Genomic DNA, 13,552 nt, shown 5'->3' on the forward strand with positions numbered 1-13,552 from the left:
GAAGAATCAGTCAAATGGTTGTGTCACTGTTACCTTTAAAGGGAGTAACTCTGGTTAAGTGTGTAATACTAATGTTACATTCAGAATTCTCCCAACTTTATTGTAAACGATGGTGATAAAGTCATACAATGTGATGATGCATGCAACAATTAAGACATTTTGCTGTTTGGGAAGTATGTAGATTTCCTTCATACGAAATTTTTGTCTTTCCATGCCATGTTGCAGGCTGTGATCGTGTCTTATCACAGTGCAGATTAGCTTCAACATGCATGGTTTAACTACTTTCACGAGGCACACCAAAATCTTGTTTTCCTACATACTCTTTTATATTCAAGATGGAGGGCTGATAAAAGCTTTATGAACATGGTGCGTAAGGAAAAGATGGTTCCATCATTTCGAACTGCAGATGAAATGAAGAAACTGAAGAGCGTTAGGTACATAATAGAAAGGAGGCAAAGTCACTCAGAATCGGGATTATGAAACTCATATATCCAGTAGCCCCAGAGAAGGTTGAGGTGGCACTGGTGAAGTTAATGGAAGGGAAAACACGTTGGTCTGATACCATCTATGCAGAAATTCTGCAACCACTACCTCCAGAGATAATATGTTACTTGACATCTGTGCTAAACGAAGCATTGTGAGTTGGTTGGTATTCGAATATTGGATGACTTCAAGAGTAGTATTATCCAATAACTGAAGCCAAAAACCTCAAAATGTAAGTCCTACAGGTCTATTTGCCTTATAAATATACTGTCAAATGTCCAGGAGCTTCTCCTCTCTGACCAGCTCTAGGCACACAGGGAGCTTCATGGACTTGGCCATTGTCAGTTTTGTTTTATGCAATATCAATCAATAAAGGCCATAAATTAAGCACTTGACATAGTACATAAAACCACTCAAAAATACGTAATGGCAATTGTCATTGACATCACAGGCACCTTTGGCAGTGTTTGGTGGCCTAAGTTATATTCGTTTGTCTGAGAAAGGTACAGGTAACTGCGACACATTGTCATCTGTGGTGGCTCATGAGTATAGATTCTGGGTGTTCACAAGTTTTGAGATTCAGCTAAATATGAGAGTGTGAAATTAATAGCATTTGCTGTAAAACAATTATGCTTATCAACATATTTATACACCTACAGCCATTGCCAATAATAATAATAATAATAATAATATCCGTAACTTATCTGAGGAAAGAAAGAATTGTTTTTGTGGAATTTTGTTGTTTTGTACATAATAAAGTGCAGTTTACGACAAGAATGAAATAGCATTTAAACTTTAGGTACTGCCTGTTTCAATTTGTGCGTAAGTGGGAATTTTCATGCTTTTTTTTAAATTTTTGATATGCTTATCAACATATTTATACACCTACAGCCATTGCCAATAATAATAATAATAATAATAATAATAATATCCGTAACTTATCTGAGGAAAGAAAGAATTGTTTTTGTGGAATTTTGTTGTTTTGTACATAATAAAGTGCAGTTTACGACAAGAATGAAATAGCATTTAAACTTTAGGTACTGCCTGTTTCAATTTGTGCGTAAGTGGGAATTTTCATGCTTTTTTTTAATTTTTGATAAATGTAGAAGATCCCTGACACATGTATTAGTTAAAAAATTAACTTCCGGCAGAAAATCGGATATTATTTTGTTGCACTCGGACAACAACTTATGCTTATTATACACATCTTTGTTAAATGTTCACTTATAGTCACGCTTATGTGATTTTGTCACTTTATCAGTCAACAGATCTAGTATGGAAAGCCCTCATACATTTGTGGCTAACTTTTCCTAGTTTTTTTTTTTCTGTTAGCACTTAAAACAGTTTCAACAGAGTTCCTGTTGACACTGCCGGCAAAAGCTGATTCCTACACAGTAAACAACCAACTCCAAATACAAACTGCTGTTTGTGGAAATGATTAAAGTCAAAAAGTACTGTCTACCAACGTTGGCACTTGACGAGAATGCAAATGAGGCACTGAGAACCACAAGGACCAAAAGCACACCATCTTCGATCCCACTTTAAGTGAATATCAGAGAAACCAGTGAGACTACTGTTTGAAAAGTTCACATGCACAGTGTGGGTCTAGAGTACAGATAAACATGACCCACCGTAATACCAACAGATGTCAGAAACATGAATAAGTGCTACAGTCTCACAATCAATGATGGTGTGCTTTATGGTTCTTAGTGCTGCAAGCTGATTACTGTATGATAAAATCCAAAGCTAATATACTATATCTCATTCAGAACCCCACAAAATAGGTTTTTCTATCAATATAACTATACCATATACTGATATCCAATCTAATTTTATTACATATTGAGTGAACTGGCATATCTGAGGAGTGTGCTACCATCTAGTGAGATTTATGCCAATCAAAAGGGGATAAAAGTCTGCTGCAGTGTGCTACCACCTGGTGGCATTGACGTAAACTTGTAGCTGAGTGATAAGGGCCAGCTGTGCACACCGTGAACCATGCGCATTGTTTATCAAAGCTGTATGTATTTGGTCTGTAAGACACTTACATCATGCCAGTTGTGTATGTGCAAAAGCTCCTTAAAAGATGCACAGCTGAAGGTGTGCTCATGACCCTGATGCCAAGTTTCATGGAGCTAGAGGATAGCAGTGAAGTATAGCACAGTAGATTTAATGCCATGTATTTCAGATTACCTTATCTACATTATGTTTACCAGTATTCAAAGAAAAATAATCAATAAATATGCAAAGTGTCAAAATCTGGGGTGTTCATGTGCTCTTGTGCTCTTACACAACAGCTGCCACTGATTATCATAGCTTCGAAGATTACTGCCGAGGGCAAGTGGAGGAGTAGTCTGTGGGAAATTGGAAAGTGCTGGATATATCTCATGATAGACCCCCCCCCCCCCTCCCCCCTCACTTTGATGGATGGGAACACTAGTGTAGCTGGTGTATCTTTGTGTATGGTGAAAATTTTCTAGTAGTGGTTTTTGTGAACTCAGTAGCCACTTTTAAGAATAAAAGCCTGTGTAGTGTGCTGCAGCAGATGATGAAGTGGTGTGATGGAATGAAACTGACAATTGCAGCACATTAAAGTAGCTACATTTTGCTTAAAGGAAGACTACGTAGGTCATTGTCACTTTTTACAAAGAGTATAAATGATGTTCTTTGCTAAGTCATAGATGCTGAATTCATGCTCACTTTTCTTGTGAAATGCTACTCTCTACGTACTGAAATCCTCGAAAATGCTATATATTGGTTATTCCCCTGTGGCTTAATTTAAACAGTCTGTAGATTTAATAGTTGAAAGTAATTGAAGTATGTAAAGGAATTGCCATGCATGACCCTCAGTTCAGAAATCTACCTCCAGGAAAAGAAAGAGGTTTGGCAGCACTGCTGATGAGCTGAACTTGAACACACAGAATCACTTTTTTTTTTGTCACTTAATCTCATCAGTGAGAATGCTGAATTTTATATAAAGGGACTTCTTATTCTAAATTAATTAAAGTTTGCATTTTGTTTTAATTTAGAATAAGGAAAGCCTCTTACTCTGTAAATAGCACAAATTCTTTTTGTTATATCTGTGCAGAGTTAATGTTGCAGTTACAAAATGGAAACTTAATCCTTTTGTAAAGAAGTGCTACAAACTTTATTTTGTGCATACGGTTGGTGACCAGGACAAGAACATATGCTGTTTGTTATGTCTGATAGCCTGAAAGGGCAGTTAAGAGGATCATGTTACATGCCTTGTGGTGCTCCCAGAATTTGGAAGGAACAAATGGACCACACAATGTATATTATTTTTTCAGACAAAAATATATGGAACTACCCCCAAAAATGTAGAAAACTCTGCAGAATCCCAATTTTCCACCTGCTATTAGGCCTTGTACGTCACAGTGAAGAATTGCCAATGCAGGTGCATCATGGGAATGTTATAGCATGTGAAGACTAATACAGTGCTGAACATGCAAAAGGCAGCAGAGGAGATATGCAAGTGGACCAAACATTCCAACACCACTGTGAATCAAATGAGCCACACATTTTGTCTTAAGGGGTCTCAATGATCTTGTCATTTTGCCAGATACATATACTGATAGACCAAAGCTTAATAGAGGGTTTATCTGCCTTTGAAACACAGTACAACATCAAGTCTGCATGGCATGGCTTCATCAAGTCCTTTGTATATTTCTGGAGGTATGTGGCACCAGGTGACTATAGACAGATCACACACTTCCTGTGAATTATGGGCCAGTAGTTTGTGGGCACTGAACTGGTGCTGATTGTGTCCCAGATTCTGATCAGGTTAATTTAGTGGCCAAGACGTCAACATGAGTTCACTATCATGGTGTCCAAACCACTGAGGCACAATTATGGCCTTGTGACAGACATTTATTCTGCAAGCAGGGACAAGAAGTGCGGAGAGATTCAGGTGATCCTCAGTAATATTCATCTACTCCACAAATATGATGGTGCATTCAGTTACTACTGCAGGCCAAGTGAATTTCCCCCGTGCCCCCACGAGCCTGTGTCCATGGCATGTTTTGAGCAGCTGTTCACCTGGATGATGACGTATCTGTAAATTGCCATCAACTTAGTAAAACAAGAAACATGATTTATCTGACCAGGTGACACGTTTCCATTGATCCACAGTCCAGTCTTGATGATCCCATGCCCAATGCAATCATCATTGATGATTTTGTTAGGTCAGCACGGGGAACACACAGCAGTTGTCTGAGCCCCATGTTCAACAATGTGTGGTCAGTGCACCTGTGTCAGTGGAATTCCTGTTTTTTTTTACCATGTCACATGTCTGAAACACCAACTGGCAGCATTCAATCTTGTGGTGCACAGCGGTCATAATGTTGTGGCTCATCAGTTTATAATACAAAGGCTGCTGGAAGCATTTACAAAAACAATATTACGTGAAAATTGAGGCCAGTACAGAAATTCTGAAGTTTATCTGGATTCAGGGGTGAATTATCTTCCAGAATTGGTGTATGTTGTTCTTGTAGCTGAAACCAAGATTTATTTGTTGACTGGTGTTATTAAATTATTCACATCTAGGAAGATGACTAGCAGATAGCTGGATGTGTAAATTGATAAGAAACTTAGTTGTAGCATCACATATCAGCAGTAGTGGATAAGTCTTCCAAAATTATGTATAATTTCTGGCTATCACCATCTGCCATGTTAGCATACAACAGTACCACTTTCACAACAGTACGCAGTTTTGGAGCCAATACATGGGCGGTATAGTGTGACATAGAAGAACTGTATGTTAAGGACAGAGGGGAGTGCGAGTGAGACTATTTGTGGCATTCCAAACTACTCCAGTAGAGTCATCAGTTTGTGGTAGATACCCAGTACAAATCGCTATTAGGTAAAATGTTGCTTTATGCTGACTAAGTAATGTAAATACAGAAAACTGGCTGAAATAACTGTTGTTAGGGTCACGAATAAACGCCACCTAAATAATTAGATAACAGGGTCAGTGGGACAACACTGGTAAGGGTATACGAGTTTATTCTCTCGTCTCAAATATGTAGGGAAGCTTGAAAATACACCTTGTCAATCCGAATTGGGGCATGGTGCATCTTTTTATAGGACATGATTCTTACCCCACTCTTCTTAACTGAGTCAATCTGAGGCAGAGAGGCATCTCCAAGTGTGGAGATTAAGGATCTAGAAAAAACATTGTCTTCCACTGCACGTTATGTAACACCTTTAGAGAGAACATTCCACCTGCGTCCAATGTATCAACAGCTGTAGGAGATCCTGAAAAGTGGCATATAATTAAGAATGGAGCCAAGAAAATTTCAAACTAACTGCTAGTATAATATAAGGAAAGGTGTCACTGTGCTTTTCCAGCTTGCTGTGGGTGCAAATTAGAGAGTAGGACCCTGCAGAGTTTGTCAGTGAAGAGGGAGCATCAGGTAGTGAAAGTGTATGATCAGTGACAGTATTATAATATGTAACTCATATCTCCATAGTTAGAAACCCTTGCCTCACCCACACTTACATTTACAGTGCTATCTCAGAAGTGTTGTTCATACATCTGGTACAGGTCAAACATATGATAATTGCTGCCATTAGATTAGTATTATAGCTATAATAATAGGATCTATAGGATATCTTCAATGTAAAATACAGTTTTAACTTTTATAATGTAGCATAATATTCTTTGATTATTACTAACAATGGCCTTATGCAACTATCCTTGGGGTTTAGACTCCATACATTCTAAGGCCATAACCACTGGCAGGTGCAATGGGATCTTGACTCATCTCTCTTCCTATTTTCTATTATCTGTTTTCTCTCACTGTCATTTCTTTGGATTTCTTCTGTTTATTAGATTAAGCTGTACAGATCACTGTTAAAACTGTTATCTTTCCTATTATTATTCTACTTTCAAACCACATTGTGTATATTAATTGTGACTGAATGTCATAATTGTATATGGTTGTATTATTGTAACTCTGATTGTTGGTTGTGGCATTAATTGAAATATGTGGTCCGCCGTAGTTTCTAGACAGTTGCCAATAAAGTTCATGCAGCAGAAAGTAAACGAATCTTTGCTTTTACTATAAAGCCCTTAAGAAATGGACATGGAAAGAATAAGAGCTTCTGAAGATAGATAAATATTGGGGATATCTTGTTCGTTAATCACAAGGTATCCTGCATTGTTATTCTGCCCAAATTTTGTAACCAAATACCTCTGGAACTTAATATGACTCATGCTGATGGTATGTCTGTTACTCTTTGATTATTTTGATCTGGAACAACCACACTTCTGCAGTGATGCAAACAATAGCTCCCATCATGTGAAAAGTGTTGTGCCCTTCAAGTGTCTCACATGTCTCACATTGAAATCATCCTCGTCGTACAGAAATTGAGAGAAGTTTGTCTATAAACTTTCAGAGGTAAACTTATGATGGGTGATGACTTAGAATATAAAGTTTCATTATGTGTGAAACAAAATTCATCAATCAACTAGCAGGAGTCGTATTTTTGTAGATTTATAATGTCAGGCCTACCTACAGTGTTGGTATAGACATCACATCACTCATAATATTACGTACGGTAACAATTAACTTTTACCTATGTGTTAATGTCACCACACTATTCTCCAGTACAACAGCAGCAGTGAAAGTTTTGTATCCCCTGCAGCCATTGATGAGGAAATGAACATGCTCACCGTCATAGTAACTAAAAGGAGTTGATTCTTGCTGGCAGCGGATAGCCCTGCACTTGCTGAGACCACTACATCATGAGGCAGACCACTATATAACAGGACCGCATGGTGTGAGATAGATGGTGCCTTTCACTATTTAAGTATGGCATTAGCCACAAGAAGTCAGTTTGTTGTGTTCTATTAAGCTGTTCATTTTGCTGAGTTTATTGTATGGTGGATAACTTTGGTATTGTATTTGGATTTGTCTCTGGGTTGTTGTTTTGGACTGTTCTTGTGAGCTATTATGCCTTGGCTATTTGCACACTTCTACTAAGTACTAGAACCACACTTTGGCTTTATCAAACTTTCTGCTTAAGCATCATGAGATTGTGAAGTTAATGGCAGCTTCACTGCATTTCTCTGTATTGTATGCTCAAACAATGTATATGTGCATCCGTAGAGATACAAAAGTGACGATGAGGAAATACTCATTATATGGACAAATAATTATTCAAATAGTGGCAGCAGAAAACTCAGCTGCAACAACAGCAACAGCAGTTGCTTCACCAGCAAGTACAACAGAAGAAACCACAGCAGCAAATGGAGCAACAAATGGCGTTATTGCAGCAGCTAGTGCCGCATTCTCTCCTTTACTGATGTCGTATGATATTCTCGACAAGTATGAAGAGATTTAAGAAATGTGCCTTATCCTCTGTTGTGAGGTTAAAGAACTGATTGATCTCCCCTCTAGGCAGGTATACTTATTGTCCTCTTTCAGCCAGATGTACAGAGTGAGGCAGAAATTATGGCCACAGTCTGACCCAGGTAGCATAGACTTCAACAATATTTAACTGACTCAACATTTTGGCTGGAAAACTCACATTGTGAAAGCTTGTTTGCACGTTAATCAGTGTGAGCGGAAGTTTGGGCAAAAATATGTATCATGGATTGCTGATTTTCAAAGTCTTAGCTGAAAGTGTAATGAGTGTGAAGTGTCATACACGAACTCGTTAATTAGAGCTGTTATTGTTCGGCTCGCTCCCAACGGGAAAGTTTGGTCTGAGGAGGCTCTTGCCCTGTCAGACTCTACACTCCATGACACTTCACATACAACACAATAATTTGAAGTGGTGTCATTAGCAAAGGAAGTTTTTTTACAAACAAAGTAACCAGAGTTCAATGCATCAATTGTAGATTGCACCACTCGTCATCTGACATAGTAACAATCCATAAGCTAGATAAGTCAGAGAAAGGCCGCCACTTAATTAATAGATCAATAATAAGTGACAAGCACAGATTTTACATTTCTTTGTTAAAAATGATTTCATGTTGTTTGTCATATTATCGTTTGAACGAAATTCACCTGTCCCAACAAATAGCTCTCTAAGGATGCGAGGCAATTTTAAATAGACAGTAAAGACTCAGTTAGTAGGAGATGCCTACCGTATATCTCAGCAGGTTGCAAATATTTTTCAAAGTTAGTATTAACAAATCCATACTTGCAGTTACCCATTAATGAAGACTCAAAACAGTTCTTGGTGATAACCGCACCTACAGGACTATACCACTATCTTCACCTTTCATTTTGTGTGACAAGTAGACTAGCAATTTTTCTACAGTGTTTGTTACAGCTTACGTGTCAATGAAAACTGTTTTGACAATATTACTGTCACTGAGAAGAGCAAAGGTGACCACCTGTGTGTGTTTGTGTCATCAAGAAGCAGAGCTGAAGTGCAGCCTCCGGAAGAGCAAATTTTTTGTAGAGTACTTAGGTCATGTGTTGAGTGCAGCTTGCACTACACCTCTGGAACAGCATTTCCCAATGATTGACACATTTCTCTGGTTTGCTAACTTCTTGGAACTACAAACTTTTTAGGCAAAAAGTAAATTGCTGCGAGTCCATGAGAGGACACCACAGCTAGCACCACCAATGAGGTGGGGCCCTTGGCATTTAAGTTCATACCTAACATCCATCTCGATGGTTATTTTTGGCCCTATACGCCAAACTTGGGGAAGAGGGTTGGTATCAAGCAGAGACATCAATAGCAACTACACTAGACTCTTGCTAATTCGGCCCTCAGTAATCTGGCGCACATCCAAAAACACACGCACAATGAATTATTGTGCGCAACAGTGCATAGTTAAACAGTTCTTCACATACTGTATTTGAAATCGTAGCGTTCTTTATAGTTCGGAATCATGTCTTTTAAAAGGAAATACATTACACTAGACCTCAAGCAGAAACTCGAAATTTTAGATAAGTTAAATCGAGGTTCTTCGCAGAAAGCCATTGCTGCTGAGTTCTGTGTTGGGCAAGCAACTATTTATGACATCAAAAAGAAAGATGATGATATTTGATAGTACTCAACACAAATGGATAGCGAGTTGGTAAAATGGAATGTTACGCGAAAGAGTGAGAATGAAAACTGGATGTAGCTGTTCATTAGATGGTTCATACAACAACACATTAAAGGAATTCCAGTCAGTGGCCCGATTATAAAGGAAACAGCAGCTGCATTTAACAAACAACTTGGTGGTAAATAAATAAATGTCATGTGACTAGGGCCTTCCGTCGGGTAGACCGTTCACCGGTTGCAAGTCTTTCGATTTGACGCCACTTTGGTGACTTGCGCGTTGATGGGGATGAAATGATAGTAACTTGTTTGCAATGAGCGAAGGTTGGTTATCAAACGGAAGAAACAACATGGCATTTGGCAGCTGACAGTCACCTGGGAAAGTCGCTCAGCTAATGATAAGAATGCTGATGAGTTTGCAAGCAAGATACGGAAGATAATAGAGGAAGAAGATTTAACTATTGATGCCTTGTATAATGCTGATGAAACAGGACTCTTTTACAGGATGCTTCCTTCAAAAACATTAGCTGCCAAGAACAAGAAGGAAGCTCGTGGTTACAAGCAACAGAAACAGCGCGTAACATTAATGGTGTGTTGTAATGCAAATGGGAATCATAAACTACTGCTTATGGTGATTGGAAAATCCCAACATCCATGTTGTTTTTAACACACTGACATAAATACTCTACCAACCAGTGCAGTATTGCACCCAGAAGAAAGCGTTGATGGACAGACAAATATTCTCTCGGTGGTTCCACGAAACGTTTGTATCAGCAGTGAGAAAGAGCTAAAGATGGAAAAACTTCCACTGTAAGCTATCCTTATAATTGACAATGCTCCCAGTCGTCCTTCAGATGTTTCTCTAAAGTCTGATGATATACATGCACAAGCACCCGATCTCTCACCCAATGTGACAGCCCTAATTCAGCCCATAGACCAGGGAATTTTGGAATCGATTAACATCTACATCTATGTGATTACTCTGCTATTCACAATAAAGTGCCTGGCAGAGAGTTCAGTGAACCACCTTCAAGCTGTCTCTCTACTGTTCCACTCTCGAACATTCACTTCTTGTCTCCTTTCTGAATGAAAGTGAAAACAACTCTGTCGAGAGTGCTGAAGGTGTGGAACGCAATTAACATACGTGATGTTGTTTTCCAAGCAGTCGAAGCATGGGATAAAGTGGAGAGCACTACCATAAAGAAGAGCTGGAGGAAATTGTGGCCATCCAATGATGCCGAGTTGGATCCAGTAGTGAGGGACAGCAATGAGCCATTCAGTTTGGAATCAGTTACTTTGTACACTGACATGTTCCACAACCTTCCAGGAGGAGAAGAAATTGACGATGACGATGACGATGATGATGTTACAAAGTGGCTGAATGAGGAAAACTGTGATACAGGCCAAACTTTAACAGATGAAGAAATAATCAAAAGCGTGCAAGAAAGTAATGATGAAAACGATGATGGAGAGGACACAGGAGGAGAGAGCATGAAGATTTCTCACACTGCTGGTGCTGTAGCTGCCGAGGTCTTCCTGGAGTACATTATGCAACAACCAGATATGTGCAGTGCTGATGTAATAGTTGTAAATCTGTTGCATGATAAAGCATTCCACCGTCGTGTATCATCATTGCGACAGTTAAAAATTAGGGACATGTTTCATAGTGAGTAATACAACTGTATAATTATGTACAGTCACTCAAAGACTAAGTTTTCTTTGAAAATTAGTGTATTTTTGGATTTCATAAAGTGTATCCTCTGTGTTTTAGAATTGTATCCTTTGGTTTAATAAAGTACAATACACTATATCCCCTATGTTTTCAAAATAAATAAAAAACAAAATAAATGAATAAAATAAATTTCACACACTCAATAATCCGGCACTTCCGCTAATCTGGCACCCATATGTGCCAGGAATGGCCGGATTAGTGAGAGTAGTGCAGAGGCCAGAGGTGGCTAAGTTAATAAGTTTGCTCTTTTACCAGTGGTCAGTGGAGAGCAGGGCATGCCTTGACAGGTCACCTGAACAAAACCGCTTTTCACTGCAACCTATTATATGTTGCCCACAGAGCAGCACTGGCGGTAATTTGTGTCTACCACCAAACTGTTGCTCTCATCTTTTCATCACATGGATGACCTGCATGTGAATGAATGATGAGGAATTACCTTGCAGAATACTTTGCTGGTCATCACAGCATCATTTACACTTTCTGCTGTCTATGTGTTACTGTTGAGGTCAATAAATGTTGGACTAGTTCTGGCAGAACAACTCAGTTTGTTACACATCTGAATACCTAGGAATTTCACAGATGAAGTTTCATTTCATATGTCGCCATTGATCTCTACATGTGGTATGCTGAAGTCATTTTTATTTGTTTGGAATTGCATAATATGTGTGCCCATTTTGTGTAGAAAGTTTTCAGTTTTCCTTGAATGTACTTTCTCAGCCTGGATCACTGGCAGTTAACTGTGTGCACAGTGCGCTGTTAAGTATGAACTGTAAGCCGTTGAGTTTTGTGTATCACTACCAGTTATCGTAGAAGTATCAATCTTCCATGGTACACTGATATTAACTACAAAAATTTAATAGAGTAGCTGTCCTCGCCTTTCTTATTATTAATTAGGTTTCTTTCAGAGCATGCTGATACAATAGCTCTATACTTAACAATCATATACAACTGCTTACTCGGGAGAGATCCATACCCAAAGACTGGAAAGTTGCACAGGTGACACCAATATTTAAGAAAGGCAATAGGAATAATCCACTAAATTACAGACCCATATCATTAACATTGATATGCAGCAGGATTTTTTAAATAAATATTGTGTTTGAACATTATGAATTGCATCAAAGAGAGCGGTCTATTGACAGAAAGTCAACATGGATCTAGAAGACATTGTTTTTGAGAAACACAACTAGCTCTTTACTCACACGAAGTGATGAGTGCTATTGACAAAGGATTTTAAATTGATTTAGCACATGAGTGTTAAAATGAATCTTTTTACACTTTGGTTGCATGATAAAGCAGTCAAATCTAAAGGCCATGAATTCAACTAAATACTTAGGAATTAGAATTATGAACAACTTAAAGTGGAAAGAACAGATAGAAAATGTTGTGGTGAAGATGAACCAAAGACTGCGTTTTATTGGCAGAATACTTAAAAGATGCTACAGATTTACTAAAGAGACCGCCTACACTGTGCTTGTCCATCCTTTTTTTGGAGTACTGCTGCACGGTGTGGGATCCTCACCAGGTAGGATTAATAGAGTACATCAAGAAAGTTCCGAGAAGAGCAACACATTTTGTATTATCAAGAAATAGCAGAGAGAGTATCACTGACATGATGCAGGATTTGGGGTGGACATCATGAAAACAAAGGCGTTTTTCATTGTGGTGGAATCTTCTCGTGAAGTTTGTCACCAACTTTCTCCTCCAATTGTGAAAATGCTTTGTTGATGCCAACCTATATAGGGAGAAAACAATCGTCATAATAAAATAAGGAAAATCAGACCACACACAGAGAGATATAGGTGTTCGTTTTTTCCATGCGCTGTTAGAGAGAGGAATAATAGAGAATTATTGAGAAGGTGGTTCGAAGAACACTCTGTCAGGCACTTAAGTGTTATTTGCAGAGTTTCTATGTAAGTGTAGATATAGATGCAGGACTTCAATGTACAAAATCCATTGCTAGATTGTACCATAGATCTGTATCTATGTTTTTTAATACTGGAGAATGAACACCTTCAGCGTACCGCATGGTTCGTAGACGTGACAGTTTGTTGTCTAGTTCTCACTCCTCTGTTCCAATGAAATGTTCTCCACAATCTCTATGACTGTGACTATTTTCCAATTACGAGCTGATAGAGAGCTTATTGTCATGGTGCGGTCTAACCAGCCTTCATTTCCATAACACTTATCACTAGACCAAAATTGCCTATGTTATTAAGTGTTACATTTCTCGAACAAGTTGTAGTCCTGATGACCGTATGTTTCTCTGGTTATCCTCATGATAAACCCTTTTATCTTGGTAGTTTGATGAAA

At 38.5% G+C, this 13,552-nt stretch overlaps 1 protein-coding gene across 2 annotated transcripts in view; it reads left to right on the plus strand.

The window, feature by feature from the left end:
* The window catches only part of LOC124554952 (zinc finger protein 135-like), a 95,508-nt gene that overhangs the window by 21,641 nt on the left and 60,315 nt on the right, over positions 1 to 13,552 (plus strand). The gene's annotated exons all lie outside the window — the stretch shown is intronic.

This window comes from Schistocerca americana, chromosome X (assembly GCF_021461395.2).
Source record: "Schistocerca americana isolate TAMUIC-IGC-003095 chromosome X, iqSchAmer2.1, whole genome shotgun sequence".
In the NCBI taxonomy this organism is placed as follows: Eukaryota; Metazoa; Arthropoda; class Insecta; order Orthoptera; family Acrididae; genus Schistocerca; species Schistocerca americana.